Source organism: Phodopus roborovskii, unplaced genomic scaffold (genome assembly GCF_943737965.1).
Source record: "Phodopus roborovskii unplaced genomic scaffold, PHOROB, whole genome shotgun sequence".
NCBI lineage: Eukaryota > Metazoa > Chordata > Mammalia > Rodentia > Cricetidae > Phodopus > Phodopus roborovskii.
The window spans coordinates 11962599-11974675 of NW_026126514.1; the positions used below are offsets into that span (position 1 = coordinate 11962599).

At 35.6% G+C, this 12077-nt stretch overlaps 1 non-coding gene and 1 pseudogene across 1 annotated transcript; both read right to left on the reverse strand.

Moving 5' to 3' along the window:
* Positions 1–6797: 6797 nt before the first annotated feature.
* LOC127230770 (aldose reductase-related protein 2-like) lies at positions 6798–7719 on the reverse strand (annotated as a pseudogene).
* A 3993-nt stretch (positions 7720–11712) lies between these two features.
* LOC127230815 (U6 spliceosomal RNA) lies at positions 11713–11821 on the reverse strand. The gene has a single exon (XR_007835216.1). It is a non-coding gene; the product is annotated as a U6 spliceosomal RNA (small nuclear RNA).
* Positions 11822–12077: the final 256 nt, after the last annotated feature.

Consider the following 12077-nt stretch of genomic DNA (forward strand, 5'->3'; position numbering starts at 1 on the left):
GTTTATTCTTTTTCATTACACAATGAGATTCATGCGTATCATACCCCACAGTCTTCCTGTTACTTAGATTCTTTAGGTCTGTGGATGGTGCTCTGATTATCTATAAGTGAGTACATACTGTGCTTGTCTTTCTGGGTCTTGGTTACCTCACTCAGGATGATCTTGTCTACTTTTATACTCATGTGCTGGCAAATTTCCTGATGTCATTATTTTTTAACAGCTTAGTAATATTTCATTGTATAAATGTGCCACATTGAATTACATTTATCCATTCTTTGGGTGAGGGACATTTAGGTTGGTTCCAGATTCTGGATATTCTAAATGAAGCTGCTATGAACATAATTGAGCATGTGTTCTTTTGGAATAGTAGTGCATCCTTTGGCTATACGCCCAGGAGTGGTATAGCTGGTTCTTGAGCTATTCTATTTCCCAACTATTTTACTGTCATGTTAAAGTGGTTCTGACGTTTCCACAATAAAGCAGAATATACATTCAGAATAAAATGTAGCATCACAAGTTTATGAAAGTTTTTCAGCCATCTTGCATCCCACACAACTCTGTACATTTTAAATGTTTTAAAAGTCTTATAGTTTCTTACTTACATTGTAACTTCTGAATGATAATGAAAGTGTCATATATTGTCTTCACATGGGAAAATTCTTCTTCTTCTAAGTCCTGTCTTCTAAGTCCTGTTTCTGTATAGCTAACAACTTATAGTCAGACCTGTATACAAAACCGTTTTAAAGACTCTACAAAGTCAGAGCAAAAGATGTAATGTTCACTGTTTATTTTCTAACATGAAGAAAATGCTTGGGCTAGGAAAGACATAATCTATGTATAAGCATTTGATATATGATAGACACATGTAAGATTAATAGCTATGGAGATACACCCTCCTGCTGAGATGTACACAGTGGAGGTTGACTTGACAATGAGCACAGGTGTTATTTTTAGGATCAGATTACACTAATGTTTTTCCTAACAAACATTTCAGTTATCTCATCCTGTGGCAAATAAATGTTTACTAGAAAAAAATTAAGAAAGCTTTGAATTGCTAGTTGCTTCAATTAAATAGTTGTAGTTGTTTGAAAGAAAATATATTCCATAGAAAGTGACAATATTAGTAGGTGTAGCTTTGTGGGAGTACATATGGCCTTGTTGAAGGTAAAGTGTTAACTTTGGGGGCATGTTTTGAGGTCCTATGCACAGTGTCATGGATTTTTTTCTATAGTCTTAGAATAAAAATATAGGAGGAATCTGAGCTGCTTCTCCAGTATCATGAATACCTACCTGCATCGTGCCATGTCCAGCCATGATGATAAGGAACTGAATATCTGAAACTGTAAGCTAGCCCCAATTATATGTTTTCATACATAAGATTTGCTGTTATTCCGGTGTCTCTTCATAGCAATAGAAATGCTAAGTAAGACTCTCCTCATGACAATGGAACCTGTCAAGTGACCCTGAACCTTTGAATATATTTTTTAGTCCAGTCACAAAATTCTAGGCAGTAGAAGAAAGACTATTAAATTGCAAGGATAAGGAAATATAAAGCATTGCAAATTGAAAGTGTTCATGCAAAAACATAGAACAAAAAGCAGGAAACAGAGTTAGATAATTTAGAGAGAGATGAATTGCTGAATAAGATTTATAGAGCTAATACAAAATTTATTTTCAAAGTATTAAAACTAATTATTTGGAGGGTGAATCCTCTTGAAGGATCTTTCCTCTCTTGATTGCTTGATTTTGTTAATATAAATGCATAAAGAACAATATGCCCACAATTTCCCTTTAATGTTACACAGTCATCATTAATGAAATGCAAACACATGAAACAACAATATGAGGAGATCATTATTGTATAATTAATCTATTTTGTATTTCTGAAGCAAAGAACAAAAAATTAAATATACAGTATTCTTACTTTGAAATAAACAATTATGTCCCCATTACTTTTTTCAAAGAAGTAATCAGGCGATGAACTGTGTCAAAGTCACTTGCAAAACTGGATACCTGATTTTAGAGGAATCACATTAAGCTTTTCTCTATTTAGTTCCCATATCTCTTTAATATTGTACTTAATGTTCTAGCTAGAGCAATAAGACAACAAAAGGAAATCAAAGGGATACAAATTAGAAAGGAAGAAATGAAACTTTCACTATTTGCAGATGATATGATAGTTTAGGTAAGTGACCAGAAAAATTATACCAGGGAATTCCTTTAGCTGAAAAAAAAACCCCAGCAAAGAGGCTGGATACAAGATTAACTCAAAAAATCAATAGTTCTACTATATACAGAGGATAACTGGGCTGAGAAAGAAATCAGAAAGACATCACCCTTTATAATAGCCATAAACAACATAAAATATCTTGGAATAATGGTAACCAAACAAGTCAAGCACCTATATAGCAAGAACTTTAGTCTTTAAAGAAAGAAATTAAGGAAGATATCAGAAAATGGAAAGATCTCCCGTGCTCAATGATAGGTGGGATAAAAACACTAAAAAATGGCAACCTTGCATAAAGCAATCTACAGATCCAATACAATCCCATTCAAAATTCAAAAACAATACTTTACTGATGGGAGATGTCATTCTGTATATGTTTCTCATACTGGTTAATGAATAAAGCACTGATGGCCAATAGGAAAGCTAGACAGGCAGGACTAGGAGACGAGGAGGAAAGAGGAAGGAGGTGTGGAGGAGCCAAGATGGAGAGTCTGGAGAAAGCAGAATGCCGGCCAGCTCCCCGTTAAGAGAAATACATAGATCAGCAGAAATGGGTTAATACTTAAGACAGAGCTAGCCGATAAGAAACTAGTACCTGGCCAACAGAATTATATCTAATAGAGTCTCTGTGTGTTAATTGGGGCTGGCACAACGGCGGGACCAGACCAGGTGGCGGGAGGAAAAACCATACTCCCTACACTTTACCCACCTTGAAAGGATAATACTCAACTTTATATTGAAAAAGAGCCAGGATAGCCAAAATAATTATGTACAATAAAGAAATCTTCAGAAGCATCACCATTCCAACTTCAAGCACTATTATAGAGCTATATTCCTGAAAACAGCTTAGTATTGGCACAAAAATAGACATGGAATCCAATCAAAAATCCTGATATTAACTCACACACCTATGAACACCTGATATTTGACAAAACAGCTAAATTTATACAATGGAAGGAGGAAAGCATCTTCAACAAACGGTGCTGACCCAACAGGACCTGTGTATGTAGAAGACTGCCGATAGACTTATGTCTATCACCATGCTGACAAGACAAAATGGCAGCCCACCGAGTGAGAAAAGATCTTCACCAACCTGACACCTGACAGAGGCTTGATCTCCAAAATATACAAAGAAATCAAGAAAGTAGTGACCAAAACAGCAAATAATCCAATTAAAAAGTGGGGTGAAAAACTGAATAGAGAATCCTCAATTAAGGAATCAAAAATGGCTAAAGACACTTAAGAAAGTGCTCAACATCCTTAGCAATCAGGGAAATGCAAATCAAGGCAACTCTGAGATACCATCTTACTCCAATCAGAATAACTAAAATCAGAAACACCAATGACAACTTATGCTGGAGAGGATGTGCAGAAAGGGGAACACTCCTCCACTGCTGGTGGGAATGTGAAATTTTACAGCCATTTTGGAGATCAATATGGTAGTTCCTCTGGAAAATGAGAATAAGTCTACCACAAGATCTGGCAATCCCCCTATTAGGCACATACCCAAATGATCCACATCCATGCAACAAAGACGTGTGCTCAACTATGTTCATAGCAGCATTAATTGTAATAGCAAGAATCTGGAAGCAACTTAGATGCCCCTCAACTGAAGAACTGATAAAGAGGATCTGGTACATTTAAACAATAGAGTACTACTCAGAGGGGGAAAAATGGAATCTTGATATTCCCAGCAATAGAATTTAACTTGAAGAAACCATCCTGAGTGAGGTAACCCAGTCACAAAAAGATGAACATGGTATGTACTCCGTCATATTGATTTAGATATAGAGCAAAGGATCACCAGCCTACAATTTACATCTCTAGAGAAGCAAGGATACAAGGAGGATCCTAAGATGTTCAAACAAGGTCTCCTACAGAAAGGGAAAGGGATAAGATCCCTGGAGGATATAGGGAGTGGGGAAGCAGTGAGTAGAGAGGGAGTTAAGAGAAAGAGAAGGAGAGAAGAACAGGAGTGAGTAGAACATGAGGGACCAGGAGGATTGAGTCAGGGGAAGAATAGACTAGAGCAACACAAGAGATACCATAATAGATGGAGCTATTATAGATTTAAAGAGAAAATTGACTCTAGAGAAATGTACAGAGACCTACAAGGAAGACCACAACTAACAATCTGAGCAATAGTGGAAGGATAACTTAAGTGCCCTTCCCTGATAATGAGATTGTTAACTAAATTATATGCAGTCGTAGAGCCATCATCTAGTAGCTGAATGAAACAGAGGCAGGCACCCACAGCTAAACACTGAGCCAAACTCGTGGGATCCGGAAGCAGAGAGGGAAGAGTGATAAGCAAACATGTCAAGACAAGGGTACAGAAAACCAAAGAGTTAGCTGACCTGAATAAGGGGGAGCCTGATAGAGGAGTACACATAATGATGATCTCTGATATTTACAGCAATTGCAGATAAGCCTCTGCATACATGTGTGTAAAGAAACAGATCCTTACAAAACAAGTATAACATCCTCACACACACACACACCAAATGAATGAATAATAAACACCAAAAGAATACCAGTTAAGTAACAAACATCTAAATAGTGCCAGAATTTGGGTGTTTCATGTATTTTTCTGTAGCAAAGCACTATTCATAGACAGAGAAATTCACATATTAATGTTAATTAGCTGTGACATTATTATAGTGTTATTAACTATATTGTATTGTCTGTGATGATTTCCAGATTAAAGACTCATGACTGAAATAATTGTCTTGTGTCACTTAGAAATCACTAGTTCTTCAAAACCATCATGAATTTTAGGATGTGTTTAAGTCATATACTTACATAGCACAATCTAGGTATCATAAATATGAAAATAAATTGATGGAAATTGAAATCCAAAAAGAATGTTATTTTGTATGTTATAATAAAACTTATATATATATATATATATATATATATATATATATGATGTGTGTGTGTGTGTGTGTGTGTGTGTGTGTGTATAGTTCCTAATGTTAATGTCTTACCATGTCTTTTTTTATGTTGACATTGAATCTGGCCCAATTAAATACACATTGTCCCTGGAGTTGTTTAAGTTTGCTGATGAACATGGTGGGTGTTAACTACCTTCATTGTTTTTTTGTTTTTCACTGGGAATTTTGCTTCATTTGTACCTACATCAATATCTGCAGTTTTGAAGAAGGAACTGCTTTTATCCTGAAAAATGTTATTTTCACCCACTTAAATTTATTTTGCAGAGATTAGCTTATTCTTCCTGGGATGAGTAGTAAAACTTCTGAGAACTTCCTGAACTCCAGAGAAGTATACTAGTGTCATTATTACTTTCTCTGCATCAGTTAATTATAATATTGTTCTTATGGAAAATTAATCAGGCCACAACAGCTGATTACTCTCAGGGTCTCTATCAAACATACTGCATCTTGTCCTTCTGGAGGTGAACAGGTTCCTCACATTATTGAGGAAGGTGATCCAGCAATACTTACTATTATGTCATTGTTCAGGGCTTCTAATTTGTTTGAGCATATGTACCCATAGACTGTTTTATCTTTCAAAGACTTTAGCTGAAAGTAATACTTACAATTAGAGTGCACACTTTTTATCAGAATTATTGAGAAATAGTCTAATAAAATTTGCTTTTATTTTGTCCTTCAAGATAAAGTAAAAGTATGAGGAAAGAAATAGAAAACGCATATTTCCTTGAATTGATAAACATGACATTTGTGCAAGAAGCCAGGTAGTAGAATGATTCATACAAATTGACTGAGAAAGAAAAAAAGGCTAAATGCAAAACCTGGAAGTAATGTTATCAGCCCAATCAGTTATCTGAACTCAAAAGTTAAAGATAGTACAGCAATGTCAGCGTTTCTCTGGGAAAGTAGAGCACTATAAATATCCCATGCTTGGAAGCGATAATCTGACCAATAAAGATCTGCCATCACACTGTACTAGCTTCAGAAATTGGATAATGATTATTTGCAAAGAAGCTGCCTTTCTCCAGAATATGGGCCGAACAGAACAGGAAGGAAGGTTCACATAAAATGGCAATGAAATTCACTATGCATTTTTCGAGTTTAAAGGGACATGTTATGTTTATTAATTACATTGAATAATTAACATCTCTAACACAGAATTTTGTATCCCAATTTAACAATTTAAGTGATATTTCATTCTGTAAACACATATCTAAATGGAATTTATTCTATAAAATTTAAGACCTTGGTGAACTATATGGAACAGATTCAAACCAGGGATGGCTTATTGTTGTTTGTGTGAATTTTGTGGGTTGTTTTCATTTATTATATATATATGTGTGTGTGTGTGTGTGTTTCTTAATGTGATTTTTATTGTTCTATTCTTATATCCTCTAATGTTACCAGAGTTCCTGATTTTTGACATTCAGTGAAATCAAATCATTGAAAATGAAATGCCCATTTGCTTCTTAGAATCTGCCTATGATCAGCATGAGGATTTAAGTACAGCATAGCCTAGAGCTTGGTTCCAGGCAGGCTTGGCTCAAATGACACTCCAGGAATGAGTGACCTGTGTATCAGCAAAGAGGGAAGCCTCCTCACTTGACTTAGCTTCAATATTACGCATCGTAGGGATATTCTTCCATGGTTACTGTTTCAGGCAGCAGGCAAGCTATCTAGTTTCCGTTAAAGCCTAGGATAGTGGCCATCTCCTGGTCACTCATCTGGAAGTCAAAGACCTGAAAGTTCTTATGTATACGTGCAGGTGTCACAGACTTGGAGATCACCGCCTCTATTCTCTGGATGTGGAACCCAACCAAAACCTGGGCTAAGGTTTTCTTGTGGTTTGTAGCTATATCTTTGATCTTTGGGTCCTCTAGGAGTGAAGGGTCTTCTGGCTTGGCCTAAGGGCTATCTGGGGAGCCCAGGAGACTGTAGGCTGTGACAGTGATACCCTTGGAGTGAACATATTGGATCAGATTTTCCTGAGTGAGGTATGAATGAAACTCGACCTGGTTAGGTACTGGCTTATGTTTCAATGCAGGCTTGTTCAGTATCCTTTCAATCTGGAACTGGTTGAAGTTGGAGACCCTTCATCCACCAGTTCCTCCATGACCTCCCAGACATCCAAGAATGTTATTTTGCTGGTGAGGACATTGCCTTGATCATCTTTCGGGAATAACTCCTTTTCTGGCTGAAGTCCCTACGGCCAGTGAATAAGATAGGAGTCCTTATAGTCCATTTTCAGGTCCGTGAGGGTCTTCTGGAAGGCCTCCTTTAGCAGTTATCTCTCAAATCAGGTGGGCCACAGCTGTCTGACAATGAAGAGGTCCTCCTCACAGCCTTTTCTTTGATCTTCTCTTGAATGGCTTCCCCTACTTCATGTACATTGTAATACGCATATGCACAATTAATATGTCGATATCCAGCATCAGTGGCCAACTTCGCAGCTTCCTTGACTTTCCCTGGGGGATCCTGCCAGGTGTCTGGGCCAACAATGGGCATCTTGGCTTTGGTACTGAGCTCCACAAAGGTGGACATGGTTGCTGTTGAAAATTCCCTGAGAGAGCAGAGGTCCATGTGCTCAGATTTTGTGGGTTTTTTGTTTTGATTTTTTTCTAATTTGCTTGTGTGTGTGTGTGTGTGTGTGTGTGTGTGTGTGTGTGTGTGCCTGTTTGGTTTCTAAGATAGAGAGAAAGGACACGGAAGTAGGTGTATGGGGAGGTGGAAACCTCCTTGGAAGTGCTGTAGTTAACTCACAAGAAAAAGAACACTCAAGCATAGTTTATAACAAATTGGTAGCCTTTATTCCAGCTGCCTGGGTCCACACTCAAGTGTTAGGGAATTAGGTGTGGCCCCAGTTTCCAGAATGGCATCATTTTCAATATCCCCTTGTCACCCTTTGTTCTTGTATAAACTTAAAATATCTTCTCCCTAGCATTTTCTTGAAACTAAGGAATCAATTGTGAGGTTAGATTACAGAGCCAAGGAAAAATAACATGGCAATTATCCTTTTAATTGTCATAAAAGTGAAAATCTCTTGAGGAGCTTTGCATTTGAAGTATAAATAAATAAACAAACCTGTCCTTTTGTGTGGCTTTTGATGACTTTAAATAGCCTTAATACTTCTTAGTGTATGAGTTATCCAGTATTTATGAATATCATTTAAGAATATGTGCAACAAAAACTAAAGATTTAAAGTTAGAGAAGATAAATATAGAGTTAAAATTATTAGATTATTTTAGATATGAAGACTTTGAAGACTATATAGTCCTGATATCAACATTTTCTGAGAATGTAATAGATTGTAACCTTCAAGGTGATTATTTCTATTTGTATAAACAGCTATTGTTTAACAAAAGATTATTATTATTAATTATTAGCCAACTATTAGAATATGACATTTTTCTATTTTTATAGAATAGTATTCAATGATATTAAATATCTCAAATAATTCATCACATTTTAACTTTAGTTTATGGCATTTATGTCATGGGCCACTTAGTGACCTCTGATACTTGACAAAGTTCCCGTATCTCAACATTGTGTATCACATTTCTCTAGCACCTCTTTTCCTTCACTTAAATGATTTTCAATGTGTGTTATAGGAGTTTCCTCATGCCTTTTCCTTTGAGAAATTTTATAAAGGCTTTGCTGGAGGATGAAAATGTATACAATAGCAGTCTCCTTAAACAAAATAATTCTCTGGAAAAAAGTCCCATCACCTTGTAAACATAGTGTGATAACTGCCTACTCCACACAAGAATCCCCATTGTGCATGCCTGGTTACAGCAATAATAGAGAAGTTAAAGATTTACTAACTGGTCACACCTGGTCCCACGGATAAAAATAACCACTTGAAAAACATTGAACCCAGACCCAGACCCTGTTGCCAGAGTTCAGTTAATAAGTAAAGAGTAGTGCCCATGATTGTGACTTACTAGATGACTAACAAGATCTGTTCTTCCCCATGGGTAAAACAATTAAAAAGTTATAGTGGCTTGATCCCACACAAATACAGAAACATACACAGAAGAAATCAGAATGGTACAGTATAATGAATAAAGAGAAAGATGTCAGGCCCTTCCCTTTTGGGAGCTTAGGAGGAGAACAGGGTCATATTATAAGACTAAGGCACTAAGGAATGCAGTTACTAAGAAAATCAATGTTTATTACATCACCTGGTAAAAACACTCTACCACATTCCTTGAGGAGTAAAAATTGCTCTAATGAGTTTGTTTCTCAAGACCCAATGACTGACATCTCCTGACTACAGAGGCTGATACCAGACCATGCAGGAGGAAATATAAGAGGGTGCCTGGCAGGGCTACTGAACCTTAAAGGACAATAGATTTGTGCAAAACTTACTGCTTTTTTCTTCGCAAAAACTACTGTGATGGCATTGATGACCATGTTCCACCCCAGAATCATAAAATTTACTTTCAATATTGCTTATGTTTAAACTCTAATGTTGTTATAGAGTATAAAAGCTATAGCATATTGTCAATAAATGGATAGACATTCTGATTGACCATAAAACTCTGGCATTCTTCACACTTCCTCTTTGGGACCTAAATCCCACTGGACCTGGACCCTGGCAGATTTATATATTAAGGGTGGGAGGGACCTTAGACTGAGACTAATTCACACATATATTTTGACTACAAGACTATAGATTGGTTAGGCGATGTACTACTTTGTCCAGATATTCAAAAATACTTTTTAAATTTTTTTGTAAAGTACTAAGGTATGGCATTGGCAAGAAAAATCCAGCTAGTGTTGGCTCTAATGAGAATGCATGCTTCACAATATGGTGTATTCCTCCAGCCAGATCCGCAGATCCATCCTGCTGGCAACAATATTGCTCAACCTGCACATATTCCCACAGCAGGTTCCAAGAACTGGCAGAAATCTTTAGTCCTTGGCAGCTGTTACTTTAAGAAATTGTCCCCACCTCTTTTCAGTTTAATTTGCAACATTATATAGCATTAGATGCCTTTTACTCATATGTTTCTATTTACCTTTAAACTTTTTAACTGGAAGGCCTTTTACATGCAATGATTCTTTTTGAGATATAAATACTTTTTTCAGAAGCTTTTAATAAAAGATAATACTCCAAGCATTCAAGCATATTTGTAGATGGCATCTCACTCAATGAAGCATTTCAATAGGAATTTTACTCTTTGGAATAATGATAAGACACTTTTTAGGAACTTTAAAGACTATATACATTCTCATTCTGGAGATGTGTATGTTAATTTGCTACTTGAGGAAAGAAGAAGATAATTTTAAGTCAAGGAAAATTTTTTAAAAGCAATTTATCTTTAAGCTTCTGGGCAATCCAAAACCTTTTTAGATCATATTTTTCTAGGGTACATATAGTGAATTCATATTTGAATAAGTATATTGTGTGGTTAGCATTAATATAATACACCTTTTATTTTTATAACAGAATCAAATATCCACTTTGCTTTTCTAGGAAAATATATAATGAGATGTATGAAAATTCTGACATCACTAGAATATTTTTCAACATATGTAAATTGTTGTGTCTTTGAAATACTGTTCAAAGCACTGGCAGTGTAAATATTTATGACACCAAATGAAGCTAAATACTGATGTATTCTTATAAATTCAAAGATTAGATAAAATTTAGCTGTTAATTGTAGTAATAAAGAAGACAAATTCAACTCATCAAATTGGAAGTTGAAGCTCCTCAAATTGAAAGAAAATTCTGTATTGCCAAAAGGTGCTGGCTCACACACATTTAAGCTAATCTCTGTGAGTTCAAGGCCAGCCTGGTAGCCTGGTACATAGAACAAGTACCAGGACAACCAGAGCTACACAGAGATACCCAGTCTGGAAAAACCAAAAAAAAATTAAAAAAAAAAAAAAAAAAGAAAGAAAAAAAAAAAAAGAAAAGAAAAAGTCTACCAGATTTACAGTGTGAAATCTAGGAACTGTACACACAGTGTTATATTTCTGCTTTCTCTTTCTTATTTATACTTAGATGAAGACTAAGGAAACATTTTTAAATGTTTTCTAAATATTTTATAATTTTACATAAATAATAAGTATATTTTAGTTTAATTTTTAGTCAAAAAAATTAGTGAGCCTTTTATCCTTAACTAATACAAGTAAGAAGCTCACAATAGTCACATTATGTTTATAGTAGAACAAAGCCGAAATATGAAGTGGTGGAGTACTAGAAAACATAAATGGAGCTAAGTGTAAATGACCAGTAACCACAGACATCAAACACAGCTCTCACACACATTATTATTACAAAACTAGGGTTTGTATTCATTTATCCTGTTTGTTACTTGTTTTTTTTTTTTTTTTTTTTTTTTTTTTTTGAAAATACTATCTTATGTAGCCCAGCCCAGGATGGCTTCAAACCTGTTTTTTAGTGGTGACTTGAACACCTAATAATCCTGCTTTTATTCTCTAAATCATGGTGTGTATGGCAGGGCAGAGGTGGTGAATGTGCCCCTAAAGTCAACTGATTTATCTTTTATTCTGTGATTTTGTTCACTAAACATTAATTTCAACAGGAATCATTTACATATGCTTATGTAGGGGCTATGCTAATCTTTAATGTATCATTCCAATTTTAGTGTATGTGCAGCTAAAGTGTGTGCCCTCTCACATATTCTTAAACTTAATTTTGAAAAGAACACTATTCTGAGGGAGAGTTGCCTTTTCTTTTCCTGGAGAGATATGAATGAATGCCTCTTCATTGCAGAAGAGGCCTTCTGTCGAGTTATTCCATTTATGTCCAAATTAATGAACCAATAGGTTGATTGGCCAGAGGGAAAGAACCTTTGAAGTTTTTTGAGAGGATTTGTTCATCTCAGTAAAAATTTTATCCAAGCAATTTTATATTTCCAATTGAATCT